Below are 23,584 nucleotides of genomic sequence, written 5' to 3'. Positions count from 1 at the left end.
TAATCAAGCAGGACATAGGATTTTACCTCCATCGAGAGGGCCCAAACCTGGGTAAAACTTCATGTCCCTTGCCTCCTGTTACCATCCGGCCTAGACGCACAGTTCGGGACCCCCTACACGAGATCCGCCGGTTTTGACACCGACAGTTGGCCAAGCTGTTAGATCCAGAAGAAACATCGTCCTTGTAGTTTTTGCCAACTGCATAACAGGTAACAGCGACTGGTTAGTATATTTGAAGTGCATTGGGCAGGTGATGCTGGATGGGTTTAAAGGTGACAAGTACCTAGGCCGTGGCGGGTGCTTGGCATCTCTCCAGACGGTGGGAATCAGGTTAGAAACATCGAGGGTGATGACGCTGCGCTGGCTGTCGGGGTCCAGTAAGGAGATCTAGAACCGTCGAGTAGGTTGTTTGTGGAGGGGCTCCGGTAGGGTGGACTACGGTGTGGGCGAGGGCGAGGGCGTAGGTGAAGCTGCTCCGGTGGTTGGGTTAAGGATGGTGTCGACGACGCGGATCTTCGGCCGTGGACGGGGCGTCAGAAGCTGCTCTTGTGGTTGGGTTAAGGATGGTGTCGATGATGCGGATCTGCGGCCGTGGACGGGGCGTCAGAAGCTGCTCCAGTGGTTGGGTTAAGGGTGGTGTCGATGATGCGGATCTGCGGTCGTGGACGGGGCGTCAGAACCTGCTCCGGTAGGTTGGATGAGGGTGTGAGGAAGCGGATCTGAGGCCGTGGACTTGTGAGTTGGCAAAGCGGCCCCGGTAGGGTTGAGAATGGTATAGGCGAAGCTACTCCGGTAGGGTTGACGATGGTGTCGGCGAAGCGGCTCCGGTAGGGTTGAGGAAGGTGTCGGCGAAGCGGCTCCGGTAGGGTTGAGGAAGGTGTCAGCGAAGAGGATCAGAGGCCGTCGACGGGGGCGTCGGTGGGGCGGCTCCGGGGGGTGTGGACGAAGCGTCTCCGGTGGGGAGTACGAATGAGCCGCTGCAGATGCGCGGCGGTTGACGAGAGTACCGGCGAAGCAGATCCGGCTTCGTGGACAAGGCCGACACGGAATGGGCTGTGGTACAGTGGTGGATGAGCAGTCTACTTGTTTCTAGGGGAGGTGGGAGGGGTATATGCGGCCGTAGAAGCAGATCCGGCGAGGTGGACGCCGCTGGAAGTGAATGGGCTATGGTACGCCGGTGGATGAGCAGTCTAGGGTTTCGAGAGGGGTGGGGAGAAAGGGCGATGAAGTACGGACAGCGTGATGTAAGATGCTCTGGTGCTATGGAGTTAGTCGTTTTTGCGGGAGGGGGGAGGAAATGGGGGTGCCGTGTAGTGGGGGAACCGGAAGTTACCAAAGCAGCCCCGACCTATCATGTAGATGAGGGCGGTATTGTAACTGTTGGTCTCCGTGCACCAAGGACAAAAGGGGGATTTCGCATGCTAAAGACTAAGGTGGCGGAAATTTTAGAAGGAGGCGGGAGATTTTGCCGCCCGCGGGATCGTTCGTATCCAGTTTCAACTAATTTTTGACCATGCTAGCGGGAAGGTCATGCTAGACTGTGTACACGGGGCACGCGTCAGCAGTTAATAACTGGTGCGAAGTCCACCCCAGAAAAAATACAATAACTCGGGATGATGCGCCGATAACTTGGACGTTCACACAGGCGCGGCCAATCGTACAGGTGTAGTGGCGCGTTCACAAAAAAGGGATCTGTCGGATTTTGGGTTCCGGCAGACCCTTGAGGTTCGAACACTGGGGTGCGCACGGAGATCTCTCCCCTACCGATCTACGTCCGATCCTCTCGTGCGAACTAAGATGAAAATGATGAACAACACAAGAGACACGAGGTTTATACTGGTTCGGGCCACCGTTGTGGTGTAATACCCTACTCCAGTGTGTGGTGTGGTGGATTGCCTCTCGGGCTGATGATGGACAGTATAAGGGAAGAACAGCCTCGCGAGGGGTGTTCTTGAGCTGGTGCGGTGTGTTCTACTTAGTCTCTACTGGGTTTCCTCCTTCCTCTCTCTTTTTTCTTCCCTTCCCCCTCTCTCCTTTGTGGAGGCTAGCTCTATTTATAGAGGCCCCGGGCCTCTCCCCGAATAATTGAGTGGGAAGGGCGCCAACAATTGGCCATTTTGAAGGGGAACATCTAGTACAAGTTATCCCGACCAAAGGTGGTCTTCGGCTACCAAAAGCAATGGTGATGACGCCGTCTTGGGCTCCACGGTGACCTCCGTCCGGCCGTCCGGCTGGTCTTGGTCTCGTTGCACCGGAATGGTAACCTTTGCCTGATACCTTGGCCTGTGCTTGCCCCCTTTGCACCAAAGGGGAAACAAGGACCCTGCGCGAGGTACCCTTGCATTGATCTCTCCACCTCCTCGCGAGCCTGCCTGATGAGGCCGCTCTTGAGGAAGCTTCCTGTCGTCCGCCCCGTCAGGCTTGGCCCCTCGCGAGGGTCTTGAGATTGGGCTGATGAAGATGGGCCGCGCTGGGCCCCCACCTGAGCCACGCCGCAGGCCGCAGGCAGGCAAGTCTAGGGACCCTCGTTCCCAAAACGCCGACAGTAGCCCCCGGGCCCAAGGCGCGCGCGGGCTTGGCTTAGCAGAGAAGCGAAGGGGCAAGCACGAAGCGCCTCAGGCCCTAACAGCCTGCGGCCTTGGGCGCCACGTGGCGGTTGATTGGACGTGGGCGTCTGCACTTCCCACGACGCCTTGCTACGCGCCCGGCTAAGCGGACCCGGAGTTGCACACAGTTGTTCCTCCTTTGGCTGCCCGCTCGCCTCCTACCTTTCCTTCTTCTCCGAGCTCCAACCTCCGCCGCCAATCCGACTCGAGCTCTTCCCCTTCCCTAATGCCATGGCACCGATGAAGAAGGGAAGGGGGAAGAAGCCCGCGCCTTCGTCCTGCGCACCTCCAGCGGCGGCCCCCGCCGTCGATCGGTTAATCATACTCAACCCGGAAGCCTTGGACAAGGTCCACTCCGCCCTTGCTTCCATCTTCAACGAGTGCGGCCGGACCACAGTTTGGCCCGCATCCTGCGCCTTTCTTTCTAGGACCGTCACGGAGGTCCGATTCTTCGCCGATGCCTTATGGGCGGGTCTGATTCCCCCCTTTTCTGCTTTCTTCAATGTTGTGCTCTCCCATTATCAGATCCACATGATGCACCTCGGGCCTGAGTCCATTACCCTTTTGGCTGTCTTTGCTTTCATGTGCGAGGTGATGACAGGCATCCCTCCTTCTGTTGCCCCGCTGTGCCACTTCTTTTCTCTGCGCCTGAGCGATCCCACTCAGTGCTCGGGGTGTGTAAGCTTCTTCGCCGTGCCTGAGACGGCTGCTTCAGGGATTGACTTCGGCCTTCCGCCTTCTCAGGCCAGGTTCAGAGAGCGGTGGCTGTACATGGACGTCGGGGTGCCCAGCCCCTTTCTCTCGCACCCGACCTTGCCTGCTATTCCCAACCCAGGCTGGGGTCATGAACCGCTCGCGAGCCCCCGGCTCGCTTTCATCTGGCGCCGCTTCGAAAGTTTGAGGGCGCACAATGTGACAGCGCCCAAGGTGGTGAGGGAGTTCCTTCTGTGTCGCGTTGCTCCTCTCCAGCGCCACTCTCGCTGGATGTGGGACTTTGCGGGGCGCGGAGACCGCATGCGGCTTCAGGAGGAGGATTTGGCGCCCGAAGTGCTGCGGACGGTGCTTTGGGTCTTGACCGGTGATCCTTCCCCAGGCAGCCTATGGAGCGGTGGCGTCCTCCTGTACCTTTGTTCCGGCAGGGCGGATTTCGTGAAGCAGATGCCCAGCTTCGACAAGAGGGGGTTGCGCCCGGCTGGCCTCACGGGGCCACGCGAGAACCCAGTTGTCGTGGTTGTTCCCCCCGCCGCCCACAGCGGTCCCTCCTCAGGCGACAGAGCGGGGAGAGAGCCGACGGGAGCTGAGGTGGCTGATGTCGAGGTGGTGGCGCTGCGTGAAGCCTCGGAGGCGACGTCTCCTGAGGCCCGCCCTGGGGCGGCGGTTGATGCAGGGTTTCGGCCTTCGGCTCCTGAGGCCGGGGCTCCCGAGCCCCCAGCCGTTCTTCGCGGGGCGACGCCCGACGGTGCCCCCAAAGCTGACTCCTCCGGCATCGACAATCCTGAGGCTTCTTCTGCACCCCAGGCCGACCCCCGCCCCAGGCGCTTGGGTCGGTTTCGTGTAGACTTCGAGGCCCTTCGCAAGAGGAAGGAGGCCTTAGGCGGCAGCGACCGCCCTTGCCGCTTGTTGAAGCGCAGGAAGTACTTTGCCATGGACGAGTAAGCCTTCTTCTTTCCCTGCTCATTTGCTCTGTTATCCTTGTGGCTGATTGTGGCCCTTCAGGTCCCGCCTTGCTGAGTCCGCCGAGTCGACCCAGGAGCCGGCCCCCGCAGCTTCGCCCCCTTTGCTGGCTCCGGGTCCGCCGAGCTCGGGTGGCACCCTCGCCGCAGGATCGGTTGGTGGGGTGATATGCTCCATAGGGCGCCTCGAGCTTGCTCGCCCGATGTCCTTTCTTCGTGAGTCTTCTTGGGGCGCGTTAGGCTTGCCCCGCGCCCCTTCTCTGGTCATAGAAGGCGAATGGTGAGGTCTGTCCTTGGCTCCTCCTCCGTGGGTGGATCGACGCCGGGCCGGACTCTCAGGGCGGTCCATCCGGCGACGGCTGGGGCGGCAGCCCCCTGCCCCACGCCTGGAGGGGGCTTACCACCTCGGGGACCTCTGCATGCTCCAGCGGAAGAGGGTGATGTGGAAGATGTGCTCAGGCGCGCTCGGGAGCGTCGTGCCCTTCGTGAAGAGTTCCTCCAGGGGGCGGCGGACGTGGTGAACCGGGTCGGAGCAGACCTTGCTGCCAAGGATGCGTGCCTCGAGGCTAAAGGTCTGCGCCTTGCTGAGGAGAGGCGCAAGCTGAAGGTCTCCATTGCCCTCGCGTGTCATCAACGTAACCTTGACAACGCGAAGGCCGAAGCGTCGCTAGCGGCTTCACGGGAGGCCTGCTCCCGGGTCGTCGAGGAGGCTCGGGAGGCAGACCGACGATGCAAGGATGCGGAGGAGCGCGTATGGGAGCTCCAAGCCCGGAGCAACTCCCTGGAGAAGCAAATAGAGCTGCGCCATGCGGCCCTTGGGTCGATGCAGGAGGCCGCCGTCAACCGGGCGGAGCTCCAGAGGCGCGAGGAGGCGCTGACGCTCGAGGCCGCCGAGCGCAGCCTTGACCTGGAGCGGTTGGAGACGAGGGAGCGCCTGGCGGACCAGGCGGAGCACGACGTTGCGACGCGCGAAGCCCGGGTCCAGGAAGAGGTCGACCGCCGTGTGGCGGGACCTCGCTCGGTCCTCGAGCACAAATACGAGGCGAGGTTGATGTTGATCGGGGCCGAGGCTGAGGGCAGGACAGCGGCCATCAAGGCCAAGTTGGTTGAAGAGACGCAGCGTGCGGATTCCTCCGCAGCCGCCCTTGGTGCGGCACAGGCGGAGCTGTCCTCTTCCTAGGCGGAGCTGCTTCTTCTTCAATGGAGGGTCGATGACGCCGAGGCCATCATGCGGCAGAACGAGGACGAGATCCGCCAGTGGAGGGTTCTGGAGCGCGAGCATGCTCCCATGCTCTAGACGCTTAGGGAGAGGGCCAACTCAACCTTAGGCGAGATTTGCGAGGCTGGCGTTAAGGAGCCGCACGAGGCCAGCTACGTAGGCAATCTTCGGTTCTTCACTGACGTGGTGACGCTTCTGGAGGATCGTTCTGAGAGAGCCCGCGGGCTTGTTGACGAGAGGAGCCTAGCCCTGCTCAGGCGTGTCTTCTCCCGTGTCTTTAGCCATTTGCAGGAGATGGACCCCCACTTCGACTTTGACACTGCCATCGTGCCTGTGCCCATAGCTGTCCGAGGCGACCTGGCGCAGTGGGTGGAGAACAACGTGGACGCCCTCGTCAGGGCCTTCGCGTCTGATGACGATGGTGTGGTCATGGGCACTGACGAAGGCGGCGTTATAGATGAGCCTGGCGCTGACGAAAACGCAGGTGGTGGGGGCGACGATGTCAGTGATGCCAGTGACGCTTCCGAGGTTGCCCCAGAAGACGTAGTGAGCGATATGTCCGACTGACCGCATGTCTCCGCAGTTTATCCTGCATGAAGAAGACTCGGGCTTGGCCCTGAAAAATATAAGAGCATTTTGGGAGGGGAAGCCCCTCATGTAAAGATTTGTAATCCGTACTCTGGTGAGCACAACGTTATGCGTGAGTTTAGTCGCTAGCCCGGTGATGGTTCGGTTGATTCGTTTACCTTCCGGCCCCGTCGTGCCCTGAGCGGGCTTGCGGGGGGATGCTATGCCTCCGGCATCCCTCGATTAACCTGCTGATCCTGCGACAAGGACCTCTAGAGAGGGTGCGGAGATAGTGGTCCCGGCTGTAGGCGTGCCTGGCCCAGCCTGGCTCACGAGGGGCTCGTGAGGGAGGGGCAACTGATGCTAGCTTGGGGCGTAAATCTGAAACCAGAACGCGAGAGATTGCTCGAACGAGACTAAACACCCCCTCCCCGAATGCACGCAAGCTTCGAACTCAAATCCAACTTAAATCCAAACCGAAGAAACTTGCCGACAAGGAAGAAGCAACAAAGCAAAACGGCAGAAGAAAAGCAAAAAAAGCCGCGTCCGGCACCTAGTCTAGTCTTCGACGTCTTCTCACCAGCGCGGAGCTAAGTGCTGCCACTGGGTGTGGGTGGGAGCCCCAGGGCCTGAGGCCGGCGCTCCTGAGACTCCGGGGCGTGTACAGCCCCACTCATTATTACGTGAGTGTCACGGGGCGGCGAGCTTCACAGGCACTGGGCCTTCTTCACAGGTACCGGCCTTGCTTCATATCACCAGATGAGGGCCCCGCCTTGCGCCTCACTCTGCCACCATTGACGGCGACTGGAAACTAAGGACGACGCCAATGGGGTGGAGCGGTCGCCAGCGGTTCCCCCGACGACCACGGGTCCTCCGCCGGGGGCAGGCCATGGGGCACCTCCCAGGCAGAGGGCCTACCTCCTGAGAACACCTTGGCCTGGCCGCCGCGAGGGTGAGCCCGGATCTCGGCCCCTTTCCTGCAGCCCCCTGCACCCTCCTCCTGAGGGATTAGAGGTTGCAGTGTTGGGGCAGCCATCCGATGCGGCGACCTGTACCTCCTGCAACCCATGGTTAGCGTAAGCTTGCTCCTGAGGGATGAGTGGTACCAGATAGTTGCAGCTGTCAGCGCGATTGTCGATGCTCTCTTGGGGTTCCTGAAAGAGCTCGGCTTCCGGTGCCTCCTCGTCCCAGCCGGGCCCGAGGAACGAGCCATGACCTTCTTCCAGCTCGCACCCTTGATCCACCATGCGGGGTACATAGGCCTCCGGGGCGACCACCTCGTGGACCTCGCTGTAGCGCCCCGCATGCCATGCAGTCTGGCTTGGGGTGTCGCCTTGTATGTGATGACGCGGTGGTCCGCCGAGGCCAAAGGTCGCGGGGCGCATCCCTTCGCCGGCCTGGGGAAGGGCCGGCGCGATCAGCCGCTCGGTGCTGGCGGAGGTGTTGGCGCTGGACCGGCCCTGGGGCCCGCCTGAAATCGCGTGGGCACGCATAATGCCGTCGTGCGACCTGTCCTGGATCTGGGGTGGCAGCTGGATGCAGAAAGGGGGCGCTCCTGAGGCGGCGGCGTCCAGGAGTTCGGCCACTCGTTCCAACAACACGACGCGGCCGCCTTCCAGCAAGCGGCACCGTAGTAGCTCTCGGGCCACCGTGAGCGCGGCCCTGGAGTTCGCCTGCTCCCGTCGGGTGTATGGTGCCGTGGCAGCGGCGTGGTTCGAGGCCCTTGCTGCGGCCCGCACCTGTCGTGGCGTGAGGGCAGGCGGCGTCTGGCCGCATCGCCAGCGTCCCGCAGCGCCTTGCGGAGCGCGAGCTGCCTGAGGCGCAAGGTTGAGGTCGCCCTGGGACAGCGACACGGCATGGGCGGGCCACGCCGCCCAGCGGTCGGCGTTGGCAGCCAGGTTGCTTGACATCTGAGTGGCGAAGCGGCGGAATGAGATGCGGAGGAAGAAGGACTCCGGCGCACCCCTACCTGGCGTGCCAGATGTCGGATTTCGGGTTCTGGCAGACCCTTGAGGTTCGAACACTGGGGTGCACGCGGAGATCTCTCCCCTACCGATCTACGTCTGATCCTCTCGTGCGAACTAAGATGAAAATGATGAACAACACAAGAGACACGAGGTTTATACTGGTTCGGGCCACCGTTGTGGTGTAATACCCTACTCAAGTGTGTGGTGTGGTGGATTGCCTCTGGGCTGATGATGGACAGTACAAGGGAAGAACAGCCTCGCGAGGGGTGTTCTTGAGCTGGTGCGGTGTGTTCTACTTAGTCTCTACTAGGTTTCCTCCTTCCTCTCTCTTTTTTCTTCCCATCCCCCTCTCTCCTTTATGGAGGCTAGCTCTATTTATAGAGGCCCTGGGCCTCTCCCCGAATAATTGAGCGGGAAGGGCGCCAACAATTGGCCATTTTGAAGGGGAACATCTAGTACAAGTTATCCTGACCAAAGGTGGTCTTCGGCTGCCAAAAGCACTAGTGATGACATCATCTTGGGCTCCACGGTGACTGTCGGCGTTCTGGGAATGGGGGTCCCCAGACTTTCCTGCCTGCGGCCTGCAGCGTGGCTCAGGTGGGGGCCCAACGCGACCCATCTTCATCAGCCCAAGCTCAAGACCCTCGCGAGGGGCCAAGCCTCGCGGGGCGCACGACCGGAAGCTTCCTCAAGAGCGGCCTCATCAGGCAGGCTCGCGAGGAGGTGGAGAGATCAATGCAAGGGTACCTCGCGAGGATCCCATGACGCAAGCCATGACGATCAAGGCCAGGCGGGCGCTAGGCGGGCGCCGGCCTGCGCAGGGTCCTTGTTTCCCCTTTGGTGCAAAGGGGGCAAGCATCGGCCAAGGTATCAGGCAAAGGTTACCATTCTGGTGCAACGAGACCAAGACCAGCCGGACGGCCGGACGGAGGTCACCGTGGAGCCCAAGACGGCATCATCATCAGTGCTTTGGCAGCCGAAGACCACCTTTGGTCAGGATAACTTGTACTAGATGTTCCCCTTCAAAATGGCCAATTGTTGGCGCCCTTCCCGCTCAATTATTCAGGGAGAGGCCCAGGGCCTCTATAAATAGAGCTAGCCTCCACAAAGAGGAGAAAAAGAGGGAAGGGAAGAAAAAAGAGAGAGGAAGGAGGAAACCCAGCAGAGACTAAGTAGAACACACCGCACCAGCTCAAGAACACCCCTCGCGAGGTTGTTCTTCCCTTGTACTGTCCATCATCAGCCCCAGAGGCAATCCACCACACCACACACTGGAGTAGGGTATTACACCACAACGGTGGCCCGAACCAGTATAAACCTCATGTCTCTTGTGTTGTTCATCATTTTCATCTTAGTTCGCACGAGAGGATCAGACGTAGATCGGTAGGGGAGAGATCTCCACGCGCACCCCAGTGTTCGAACCTCAAGGGTCTGCCGGAACCCGAAATCCGACAGTGACCTCCGTCCGGCCGTCCGGCTGGTCTTGGTCTCGTTGCACCAGAATGGTAACCTTTGCCTGATACCTTGGCATGTGCTTGCCCCCTTTGCACCAAACGGGAAACAAGGACCCTGCGCAGGCCAGCGCCCGCCTGGCGCCCGCCTGGCCTTGATCGTCATGGCTTGCGTCATGGGATCCTCGCGAGGTACCCTTGCACTGATCTCTCCGCCTCCTCGCGAGCCTGCCTGATGAGGCCGCTCTTGAGGAAGCTTCCTGTCGTCCGCCCGCGAGGCTTGGCCCCTCGCGAGGGTCTTGAGCTTGGGGCTGATGAAGATGGGCCGCGCTGGGCCCCCACCTAAGCCACGTCGCAGGCCACGGGTAGGCAAGTCTGGGGACCCCCGTTCCCAGAACGCCGACAGGATCAAATGCTCAGCCTATGTATTTCTCGTGTAAATAGATAATTTAGTGCCATTGGTTATTTACTTTAAACATAATGCATTGACGTGTTAGTGTAGAGGCGCACAAAAAGAAATGGATATTGTAGTCAGCTACTTAAAAGTGTTACCTCATATGATTACATAGCCTCCATTTCATAAATTGCGTACCCGTTAAATTCATATATGAATATTACATATATTACTTCAAAATAGAAACTTAAATCATCCAAGACTAATGAATTTGAATGCAAGAGTAACAATGGTGCATGTACATGATAGCTACATTGGTTGTTTGAAGAAATATCACTGTAACTTTGGCATGCACAACTAAAAAAGGTTTATTTAAATAGAAAAAGTGTGATATGTGAGTGTCCAATCTTTATAGCGTTGAATCGATATTGTACCATTGGCCACGATACGAAGTAGATATTGACTTATGTTCAAGCGATGCACGTCCACGATCGCTAGATAGTGATACGTGAATGAATTGTGCAATCTCTCTCACATGCATACATATCTCATTTCCCTGTTGGCATCGTAATCACACACACCCACTTCGTGTATTTCTCTCCCTCCGTCAGGGTTAAATTCGTCTTTCTACCCCATCCTACAAGTCTCTCACACAGAAACACACATGCTCTCTATGTCTAACACACCCACGCCTTTAATTCCGCCCACCCACGGCCACTAATGTCTCAAAGTATAATAATGTCTCTCACACATATGCTATCTACCTATCCCTTAATATAGCTAGATATGTGTCACACAAACTCCTTCTCCCTACTAGCAAGATGCCCATGCGTTGCACGGAACATCAAGATGCATTTGTATGAGAAGTTTATCTCGTGGGAGAAAAGGATGAACGAGGGAATGCCTTATTTGCAAATGCGGAGAGGGGTGTGGGTATCTTTTTGCAAAATTGCCATAGTTTCCTTCCTGTCCGTCGGATATAAATTGGATGGCCTATATTGCAGGATGGCAGGAACACCATCATCACCAACTCTGTTTTTATAAGAGTAGAGATATGTGAGTGTCACTGCCCCCCCCTCCCCCACCCACACCCACACTTCCCAACACCGAAGGAGTAGGGTGACACCTCGATCTTGATACTAATCTATCGACTGGCTTCTCTCTCAAACATACACACACACACTACCGGGCACCGAAGGAGTAGGGTGGCACATCGATCTTGATAATAATCTATCTACTCCTCTTTCAAACACACACACACACACACACACACTCGCTAGTTGTGCCTCTGTGCCTACCGCGCACACACTTGATACATCTTTCTCTCCATCCCCCCCCCAACAATGACAGCAGAAGGGTGACAACTCGATCTGATCATAATCTGTCAGTAGGTTTCTCTCCCAAATATTGTGTCTCGGTGCCTCGCTCGGTAGCCCCCTCGATATGTAGACTTCTCGCGCGCGCACAGCTGTAGTGACGATGACGCTGAACCCAGTGTGCCTTGTTTTTACCGGTCTCATGTGATAGTTTTCACCCTGTTTTCTGTTAATTAACAAGGCAACCTTTTCTTTGTTACTACTAGTGAATCTGAAATCATTTAGGGCAGACATAAAATATATCACTTCAACCCAATTATCGCAACAACTATTTTAAAAGAAATTAGCTAGCTGCCCGTGCGTTGCATGGAACATCAAGATGCATTTGTATGAGTAGTTTATCTTGTGAGAGAAAAGGTTGGACGAGGGAAGGCCTTATTTGCGAACGTGGAGAGACGTGTGGGTATATTTTTGCAAAATTGCCATAGTTTCTTTCCTATCCGTCAGATATAAATCCGACGGCCTATATTGCAGGATGGCACGCACACCATCGTCACCAACTCTGTTTTCTACTCCCTCCGTCCGAAAATACTTGTCATTGATACGTCTCCAACGTATCTACTTTTCCAAACACTTTTGCCCTTGTTTTGGACTCTAACTTGCATGAATTGAATGGAACTAACCCGGACTGACGCTGTTTTCAGCAGAATTACCATGGTGTTATTTATGTGCAGGAGCAAACGTTCTCGGAATGACCTGAAACTTCACGGAGACACTTTTCAGAAAATAAGAAAAATACCTGCCAAAGATGAAGGCCAGGGGGCCCACTGTCTTGCCACGAGGGTGGGGGCGCGCCTGCCCCCCTAGGGCGCGCCCACTACCTCGTGGGCCCCCTGTTGCCTCTCCGACTCCAACTCCACCTCCATATATTGAGTTTTGGGGAGAAAAAAAATCAGAGAGAAGAAATCATCGCGTTTTACGATACAAAGCCGTCACCAAGCCCTAAAACCTCTCGGGAGGGCTAATCTGGAGTCCGTCAGGGCTCCGGAGAGGGGAATCCGTCGCCATCGTCATCATCAACCATCCTCCATCACCAATTTCATGATGATCACCGCCGTGCGTGAGTAATTCCATCACAGACTTGCTGGGCGGTGATGGGTTGGATGGGATCTATCATGTAATCGAGTTAGTTTTGTTAGGGTTTGATCCCTAGTATCCACTATGTTCTGAGATTGATGTTGCTATGACTTTGCTATGCTTAATGCTTGTCACTAGGGCCCGAGTGCCATGATTTCAGATCTGAACCTATTATGTTTTCATCAATATATGAGTGTTCTTGATCCTATCTTGCAAGTCTATAGTCACCTATTACGTGTTATGATCCGTTAACCCCGAAGTGACAATAATCGGCATACTTACCGGTGATGATCGTAGTTTCAGGAGTTCATGTATTCACTATGTGTTAATGCTTTGTTCCGGCTCTCTATTAAAAGGAGGCCTTAATATCCCTTAGTTTCCGTAAGGACCCCGCTGCCACAGTACGATAGGACAAAAGATGTCATGCAAGTTCTTTTCCATAAGCACGTATGACTATGTTCGGAATACATGCCTACATTATATCAATGAACTGGAGCTACTTCTGTGTCACCCTAGGTTATGACTGTTACATGATGAACCACATCCGGCATAATTCTCCATCACCGATCCATTGCCTACGAGCTTTCCATATATTGTGCTTCGCTTATTTACTTTCCATTGCTATTGCTATCATCACTACAAAATACCAAAAACATTACTTTTACTACTGTTACCTTTTGCTAACGTTATCACTACTATCATATTACTTTGCTACTAAATACTTTGCTGCAGATATTAAGTTTCCAGGTGTGGTTGAATTGACAACTCAGGTGCTAATACTTGAGAATATTCTTTGGCTCCCCTTGTGTCGAATCAATAAATTTGGGTTGAATACTCTACCCTCGAAAACTGTTGCGATCCCCTATACTTGTGGGTTATCAAGACCATTTTCCGGCGCCGTTGCCGGGGAGCATAGCTCTATTCTTTGAGTCACTTGGGATATATATCTTCTTATCATTATGAAGAACTTGAGAGATCCAAAAACCAAGATCTATCCCTCAACTATGAGGGGAGGTAAGGAACTGCCATCTAGCTCTGCACTTGATTCACCTTTTGTTATGAGTAAGTTTGTGACACCTACACCTGCTTCTGATATTCGTTCTGATATGTCGCATGTTATTGATGATGCCACTTCTGCTATGCATGATACTTATGATGAAACTACCTCTATGCCTGATACTACTATGCCACGTAGTGCTTTTCTTGATGAACAACTTGCTAGGGCTAGTGAAATTGAAAATATTTAATCTGATGATACTGATGAAAGTGATGATGAAGAACCACTTGCTATTCCTAAGGGTTATGTTTTTGATCAATATGCTTCTTTAGCTATTTTAGCTTGCAAAAATAGAACTGAACTTAAAAGATTATTAGCTAAATGAAGCAATCTCTAAATGCTAGCATGAAACCTGACCCTGCTTTTGCTACTTCACCTATCTTTGTTACTGATAAGGATTATGAATTCTCTATTGATCCTGATATAATTACTTTGGTTGAATCTGATCCTTTTCATGGTTATGAATCTGAAACTATTGTGGCACATCTTACTAAACTGAATGATATAGCTACCATGTTCACTAAATATGAGAAAACTCGCTACTTTTACATTCTCAAAATATTTCCGTTCTTATTAAAGGGTGATGCTAAGATATGGTTTAATTCTCTTGATCCTGGTTGTGTGCGTAGTCCCCAGGATATGATTTACTACTTCTCTGCTAAATATTTCCCTGCTCATAAGAAATAAGCTGCTTTAAGGGATATATATAATTTTGTGCAAATTGAAGAAGAGAGTCTCCCACAAGCTTGGGGGAGGCTTCTCCAATTACTTAATGCTTTGCCTGATCATCCTCTTAAAAAATGAAATACTTGGTATCTTTTATAGTGGACTAACCGATGCCTCCAGAGATTACCTGGATAGTTGTGTTGGTTCTGTTTTCAGGGAAAGAACACCGGATGAAGATGAAATTCTATTGAATAATATGTTGACAAATGAAAATAATTGGACACCTCCAGAGCCAATTCCTGAGCCTATTCCTAAACCAACTATGAAGAAGAGGGGTATTCTATTTCTCAGTCCTGAAGATATGCAAGAGGCAAAGAAATCTATGAAAGAAAAGGGTATTAAAGCTGAAGATGTTAAGAATTTACCTCCTATTGAAGAAATACATGGTCTTAATTTACCGCCTGTTGAAGAAACATATAATCCAAATCCTTTACCTATTGAAGAAACTCATGGTCTTGATAACCCGACACAGGTAGTAAAGGTAAATTCTCTCTATAGATATGATAAAGTTGTAATCCCATTTACTAAATTTGCTAGCCCATGCTTAGATGAGTTTGATAAATTTATGGCTAAGCAAGAATATTTTAATGCTTATTTTGGTAGACAATTAAAATACAATTCAAATATGTTTGGACACTTGGGTGATTATATGGATAATGTTTAAAGTGAACTTAAACTTATTAGTAAACATGCTTCTATGGTTACCACTCAAGTAGAACAAGTACTTAAAGCTCAAAATGATTTGCTCAATGAATTGAATAATAATAATAATGATAATGGTGTTAGAGTGGCTACTAGAACTGGTAGAATGACTCAGGAACCTTTGTATCCTGAAGGCCATCCTAAGAGAATTGAGCAAGATTCTCAGAGAAATAATTTAGATGCACCTAGTTCTTCTAAAAAGAAGAAAAAGAAAAATGATAGGACTTTGCATGCTTCTAGTGATACTATTGTTGAAACACTTGAGAATCCAAATGATATTTCTATTTCTGATGCTGAAACACAATCTGGTAATGAACCTGAAACTAGTGATAATGTTAATAATAATGTTCATAATGATGCTCAACCTAGTAATGATAATGACATAGAAATTGAACTTGTTGTTGATCTTGATAACCCACAATCAAAGAATCAACGTTATGATAAGAAAGATTTTGTTGCTAGGAAACACGGTAAAGAAAGAGAACCATGGGTTCAGAAACCCATGCCCTTTCCTCCTAAACCATCCAAGAAAAAGGATGATGAGGATTTTGAGCGCTTTGCTGAAATGATTAGACCTATCTTTTTATGTATGCGATTAACTGATATGCTTAAAACCAATCCTTATGCTAAGTACATGAAAGATATTATTACAAATAAGAGAAAGATACCAGAAGCTGAAATTTCCACCATGCTTGCTAATTATACTTTTAAGGGTGGAATACCAAAGAAACTTGGAGATCCAGGAGTACCCACTATACCATGCTCCATTAAAAGAAACTATGTTAAAACTGCTTTATGTGATCTTGGAGCCGGTGTTAGTGTTATGCCTCTCTCTTTATATCGTAGACTTGATTTGAATAAGTTGACACCTACTAAAATATCTTTGCAAATGGCTGATAAATCAACTGCTATACCTGTCGGTATTTGTGAGGACGTGCATGTTGTAGTTGCAAATGTTACTATTTTAACGGACTTTGTTATTCTTGATATTCCTGAGGACGATAGTATGTCTATTATTCTTGGAAGACCCTTTTTGAATACTGCAGGGGCTGTTATTGATTGCACTAAAGGCAATGTCACTTTTCATGTAAATGGTAATGAGCATACAGTACACTTTCCGAGGAAACAACCTCAAGTTCATAGTATCAACTCTATTGGAAAAATTCCATCGATTATATTTGGAGGTTTTGAATTTTCTCTTCCTACTGTCAAGAAGAAATATGATATTATTATTATTGGGGATGTGCAAATCCCCATTGAGGTAACATAGTGTTATTAGAAATTTCTTCGGTTCCATGTTATTCGTAATGAGTTCGTTAACAAGACTTGATTAACCTTGTTAGTGGACTCCTTTTGATGATCATGAGATGGATGAAACTAGAAGGCACAACCTTCTGTACCCCACTTTTACTTTCTGTTATTTACATTAAATAAAATAAAAATAAATATTTATCTGTCTGTTATCTGATTGTCCGTGCAATATAAAAATACCTCGAAAAAAAAAGTTCTCCAAATGCCCTGAAAATTAAATATGATTTTTTCTAGAATATTTGAGGATTTATGGAACTGAGAACACACCAGGGGGGTCAATCACCTGCCCACGAGGGTGGAGGGCGTGCCCCCTGCCTCGTGGGCCCACGGTGGCCCTCCTCCACTTATCCTTTCACCCATACACTTCATCTTCCTCCCCCAAACACGAATATCCATCTCAAGCACGAGTTCTAGCTCATTCTGCTGCCATTTTCGATCTCCTTGCTCAAAGCACCTCTCACAAAATTGCTTGGCGAGATTGTTCCTTGGTATGTGACTCCTCCATTGGTCCAATTAGTTTTTGTTCTAGTGCTTTATTCATTGCAATTTTTTGCTGCTTAAGTGACCTTGTTCTTGAGCTTGCATGTCAAATTTATATGGTCAAAAGTAGTTTTGATGCATGATATAGGCCCTAGGCACTTGTAGGAGTAGTTGTTATCGATATTATTGAGTTTGGTTTACTTTTATTTTTAAGTTACTAAAAATTTCAGAATTTTTCAGAAAATGATGAGGAGACTTTTGAGGGGCTCATCGAGCCAAAGTTCGAAGGAGAAGGCACCAAAGCCTAAGTATAATTTGCCTCGCACCGCAGAGGTTCGGGCGTGTGAATGGCCTTCCGAGGATTTCTTAAGAGCAGCCGGGATTTATGAAGATTTTCATGAGTTGGCTCAGACTGCATGCCTTACCGCTTTCCTCCACGGCCAATGCGATCAGTATCTCTTGCTCACAAATACCTTTGTGCAAAACTTCCATTTTCATTCTAGGAACTCACCACCTACGGTGGAATTTCATTTATATGATGAGCATAAGGAGATGTCACTTTATGATTTCTGTCGGATTTGTTTAGTCCCTTTTGGGGGAAATACATAAGAACCACATCGTGATGATGTGGAGGGATTTATTGACACTATCACTGTAGGGGAAACAAGGAAGGTTTCCGATTCACGAATCACTAGCATACATTTTCCTGTTTTACGCTACTTTGCATTATTTGCTAGTCGTTGCTTAATTGGTCGCGGAAACTGTGGAAACCTGAGTATCCCTGATATTATTATTTTGCACCACGGTTCATACGGTGATAACTCTTTTAGTATGGGCAGCATTATTGCCAAACGGTTAAGTCTGAACCGTACCAAGGGCCCCATCTTTGGAGGCATCTATGCTACACACCTAGCTGCACATTTTAACATACCTATTAGGCATGCTGAGAAGGAAGAAAAAGTGTTGCCCCGTGTTTATCTAGATTATAAAAGTATGGTAGCACATGATTTTATTGTTAAGAATAGGGAAGGAGAGCTTAAATATCAATTGTTCTTTAATAAACATCATCGTGAGACTATTACCTTGCCTGCTCCTTCTTTGTTTGATTTGACTATAGGCACGTACCTTGTTCCATTGACGGCTATCCACGCCTACTGGAACCCTGCACCAGTCGAGGAGCCAGAGCCGGAACCACAATTTGATCCTTCACGACAGTCTAATTACCAGTGGGATCCGGAGATGATTGTCAGCCAGTGGCAATCTGAGCCTTCTTCTTCCTCATCACAGTGCGACCCCAACAACTATTATTATGGATATCCGCCAGGCCAGCCATGGCCATAGACCAACTTAGGCCAAAAGCCTAAGCTTGGGGGAGTACGTATTTCCCACCGACATTATATTCATGTTCATACACTCATTGCTAAATGTCGGTGCTCATACTTTTTCATTGTATCATCCATGCTAGTTTAATTTCCTTTTTATTCTTTCTTCTTGTGTGTTAATAAACCTTAGGAAAAACAAAAAAATAGTTGTAGCTCTTAGTTAGTTTAATTTCCATGCTTGTAGTAGTAATTAAAAAGAAAACCCAAAAATATTTCCTGTTCTTCTTTTGCTTGTTGGGAGCTTTCCCGTGTAAATAGTTTTATTTCTTTTCTTTTCTTTGGGGGTCGATAGGAGAAGACCATAATTAAATTGTTGAAGTGGCTCTTATATGCATTATTGTTGATCTGACAAAAGAGCCCATATTGCCTTGTCTTCTCCTGTTTATTGAATGCTTGCAGATTCCAGCTTAGTCCAATGCACGTGCACTATTATTATTCACATCATTCGGTCGTGCAAGTAAAAGGTGATTATGATGATATATGATCGACTGGCTGAGATGAGAAAAGCTGGTATGAACTCGACCTCTTTTGTTTTTGTAAATATGATTAGTTCATCGTTCCTGATTCGGCCTATTATGAATAAACATGTTTGCAATGACAACTAGAGATCATAGTTTCTTGTGCCATGCTTGATTAGCTATGAGTTATAATGGTTTACCTTGCGTGCCAACATGCTATTAAAATGGTTATGATGTGGTATGATAGGGTGGTATCCTCCTCTGAATGATTTAAGTGACTTGACTTGGCACATGTTCACGCATGTAGTTGAAACAAAATCAACATAGCCTTCACGATATTTATGTTCATGGTGGATTATATCCTACTCATGCTTGCATTCGGTGTTGATTAATTTTAATGCATGTTCATGACTGTTGTCGCTCTCTAGCTGGTCACTTCCCAGTCTTTTGCTAGCCTTCACCTGTACTAAGCGGGAATACTGCTTGTGCATCCAAACTCCTTAACCCCCAAAGTTATTCCACATGAGTCCACTATACCTACCTATATACGGTATCTACCTGTCGTTCCAAGTAAATTTGTATGTGCCAAACTCTAAACCTTCAAATAAATATCCTGTTTTGTATGCTCGAATAGCTCATGTATCAACTAGGGTTGTCTGTATCTTCCATGTTAGGTGGGTTATTCTCAAGAGGAGTGGACTCCGCTCCTCACTCATGAGATAAATGGCTGGTCACTGGGATGCCCAGTCCCATGCTTTATGCAAACTAAATCAAAATAGTTGCAAACAAAACTCCCACTGGGACTCTTGTTAGTTGGAGGCACTCGTTGTTTCGAGCAAGCCATGGATTGATGCTTGTTGGTGGAATGGGGAGTATAAACTTTGCCATTCTGTTTGGGAACCGCCTATAATGTGTGTAGCATGGAAGATATTGCCATCTCCTGGTTGTTATGTTGACAATGAAAGTATACCGCTCAAAATATTATTCACCTCTATTTCAAAACCGAGCTCTGGCACCTCTACAAATCCCTTCTTCCCTCTGCGAAGGGCCTATCTATTTACTTTTATGTTGAGTCATCATCCTCTTATTAAAAAGCACCAGTTGGAGAGTGTTGCTGTCATTTGCATTCATTATTGTTAGTTTACATTGAGTATGACTTGACTGGATCTCTTTTACCATGAATTACAATGTCTAGTCAGTCCTTGGTCTTTAAAGGTGCTCAGCATTTATGTTTTGCGGTCTCAGAAAGGGCTAGCGAGATACCATCCTGTTATATCATATTGTGATTGTTTTGAGGAAGTGTTGTCATCCGAGTTTTATTATTATGGCTCGCTAGTTGATTATGCTATTGATATGAGTAAACTTGAGACCTATGCGGTATTGCGAATGTGGTTAGTTATAATCTTTGCTGAAAACTTGAATGCTGGCTTTACATATTTACAACAACAAGAGCAAACAGAGTTTGTAAAAGTTTTCCTTTATCAGTTTCAGTTTGTCAACTGAATTGCTTGAGGACAAGCAAAGGTTTAAGCTTGGGGGAGTTGATACGTGTGACGCCCGGATAGTTACGCTACAGTAACCCTCCGCTAATGATGCCACGTTGATACGTCTCCAACGTATCTATAATTTTTGATTGCTCCATGCTATATTATCTACTGTTTTGGACTATATTGGGCTTTATTTTCCACTTTTATATTATTTTTGGGACTAACCTATTAACTGGAGGCCCAACCCAGAATTGTTGTTTTTTTGCCTATTTCAGTGTTTTGGAGAAACAGAATATCAAACGGAGTCCAAACGGAATAAAATCTTCGGGAACGTGATTTTCTCACCGAACGTGATCCAGGAGACTTGAACCGTGCTCCAAGGAACAAAAGAGGCAGTCACGAGGGTGGGGGGCGCCCCCCCCCCTAGGGTGCGCCCCCTGCCTCGTGGGCCCCTCGGTGCTCCTCCGGCGTACTTCTTCCTCCTATATATACACACGTACCCCCAAATGATCAGAACAGGAGCCAAAAACCTAATTCCACCGCCGCAACTTTCTGTATCCACGAGATCCCATCTTGGGGCTTGTTCCGGAGCTCCGTTGGAAGAGGGCCGTCATCACGGAGGGCTTCTACATCATCATAGCCTCTCCGATGAAGTGTGAGTAGTTTACCTCAGACCTTCGGGTCCATAGTTAGTAGCTAGATGGCTTCTTCTCTCTCTTTGAATCTCAATACAAAGTTCTCCCCCTCTCTTGTGGAGATCTATTCGATGTAGTCTTGTTTTTGCGGTGTGTTTGTTGAGACCGATGAATTGTGGGTTTATGATCAAGTCTATCTATGAATAATATTTGAATCTTCTCTGAATTCTTTTATGTATGATTGGTTATCTTTGCAAGTCTCTTCGAATTATCTATTTGGTTTGGCCAACTAGATTAGTAGTTCTTGCCATGGGAGAAGTGTTTAGCTTTGGGTTCAATTTTGCGGTGTCCTTTCCCAGTGACAGAAGGGGCAGCAAGGCACGTATTGCATCGTTGCCATCGAGGATAACAAGATGGGGTTTATTTCATATTGCATGAATTTATCTCTCTACATCATGTCATCTTGCTTAAGGCGTTACTCTGTTTTTAACTTAATACTCTATATGCATGCTGGATAGCGGTCGATGAGTGGAGTAATAGTAGTAGATGCAGAATCGTTTCGGTCTACTTGTCACGGACGTGATGCCTATATACATGATCATGCCTAGATATTCTCATAATTATGCTCAATTCTGTCAATTGCTCAACACTAATTTGTTCACCCACCGTAGAATACTTATGCTCTTGAGAGAAGCCACTAGTGAAACCTATGGCCCCCGGGTCTATTCTCATCATATCAATCTCCATCACTTTAATCTTGCTTTGCTTTTTTACTTTGCCTTTACTTTTTTACTTTGCATCTTTATACCAAAAATACCAAAAATATTATATCTATCCGATCTCACTCTCGTAAGTGACCGTGAAGGGATTGACAACCCCTAATCGCGTTGGTTGCGAGTAGCTATCGTTTTGTGCAGGTACGAGGGACTTGAGCGTGGCCTCCTACTGGATTGATACCTTGGTTCTCAAAAACTGAGGGAAATACTTACGCTAGTCGGCTGCATCATCCCTTCCTCTTCGGGGAAAACCAACGCAAGCTCAAGACGTAGAAAGAAGGCTTTCTGGCGCCGTTGCCAGGGAGTCTACGCAAAAAGTCAACATACCAAGTACCCATCACAATCCCTATCTCTCGCATTACATTATTTGCCATTTGCCTCTCATTTTCCTCTCCCCCCACTTCGCCCTTGCCGTTTTATTCGCCCTCTCTCTCTATCCTCCCTCTCTATTTGCCTCTTTTGCCCGCTTGCTTTTTGTTTGCTCGTGTGTTAGATTGCTTGTTTGTCGCGATGGCTCAAGATACTACCAAATTGTGTGACTTCACCAATACCAATAATAATGATTTCCTTAGCACTCCCATTGCTCCTCTTACCGATGCTAAATCTTGTGAAATTAATACTGCTTTGTTGAATCTTGTTATGAAAGATCAATTCGCCGGCCTTCCTAGTGAAGATGCCGCTACTCATCTGAATAGCTTCGTTGATTTATGTGATATGCAAAAGAAAAAAGATGTCAATAATGATGTCGTTAAATTGAAGCTATTTCCTTTTTCGCTTAGAGATCGTGCTAAAGCTTGGTTTTTGTCTTTGCCTAAAAATAGTATTGATTCATGGAACAAGTGCAAAGATGCTTTTATCTCTAAGTATTTTCCTCCCGCTAAGATCATCTCTCTTAGAAACGATATTATGAACTTTAAGCAACTTGATCATGAACATGTTGCACAAGCTTGGGAGAGAATGAAATTAATGATACATAATTGCCCTACTCATGGTTTGAATCTGTGGATGATTACACAAAAATTTTATGCCGGGTTGAATTTTGCTTCTAGAAATCTTTTAGATTCGGCCGCGGGAGGCACTTTTATGGAAATCACTTTAGGAGATGCTACTAAACTCCTAGATAATATTATGGTTAATTATTCTCAATGGCATACTGAAAGATCTTCTAATAAAAAAGTGCATGCGATAGAAGAAATCATTGTTTTGAGTGGAAAGATGGATGAACTTATGAAATTATTTGCTACTAAGAGTGTTTCTTCTGATCCTAATGATATGCCTTTGTCTACTTTGATTGAGAATAACAATGAATCTATGGATGTGAATTTTGTTGGTAGGAATAATTTTGGTAACAACGCTTATAGAGGGAATTTTAATCCTAGGCCATATCCTAGTAATCCTTCTAATAATTATGGGAATTCCTACAACAACTCTTATGGAAATTATAATAAGATGCCCTCTGAATTTGAGAATAGTGTTAAAGAGTTTATGAATTCACAAAAGAATTTTAATGCTTTGCTTGAAGAGAAATTGCTTAAAGTTGATGATTTGGCTAGGAACGTTGATAGAATTTCTCTTGAGATTGATTCTTTAAAGATTAGATCTATTCCTCCTAAGCATGATATCAATGAGTCTCTCAAAGCCATGAGAATTTCCATTGATGAGTGCAAGGAAAGAACCGCTAGGATGCGTGCTTCCAAAGATGCCTTTATTAAAGCGTGTTCCTCCAATTCCTATGAAAATCAAGATGAAGATCTAAAAGTTATTGATGTGTCCCCTATTAAATCTTTGTTTTGCAATATGAATCTTGATGAAACTGAATATGATCTTCCTTTACCTAGAAGGCGTTCTAAAAATTCGGAGTATTTAGATCTTAATGATGAAATTGATGAAAGTGGTATTAAAAGAAATAAAAAATCTAGATGTTACTAAACCCACTATATTGGATTTCAAGGAATTTAATTATGAAAGTTGCTCTTTAATTGATTGTATTTCCTTGTTGCAATCCGTGCTAAATTCTCCACATGCTTATAGTCAAAATAAAGCCTTCACCGAACATATTGTTGATGCCTTGATGCAATCTTATGAAGAAAAACTTGAGTTGAAAGTTTCTATCCCTAGAAAACTCTATGATGAGTGGGAACCAACTATTAAAATTAAAATTAAAGATCATGAGTTTTATGCTTTGTGTGATTTGGGTGCTAGTGTCTCTACTATTCCCAAGACTTTGTGTGATTTGCTAG

Source organism: Triticum urartu, chromosome 2 (assembly GCF_003073215.2).
Source record: "Triticum urartu cultivar G1812 chromosome 2, Tu2.1, whole genome shotgun sequence".
NCBI lineage: Eukaryota > Viridiplantae > Streptophyta > Magnoliopsida > Poales > Poaceae > Triticum > Triticum urartu.
This window is presented reverse-complemented; position numbering follows the sequence as displayed.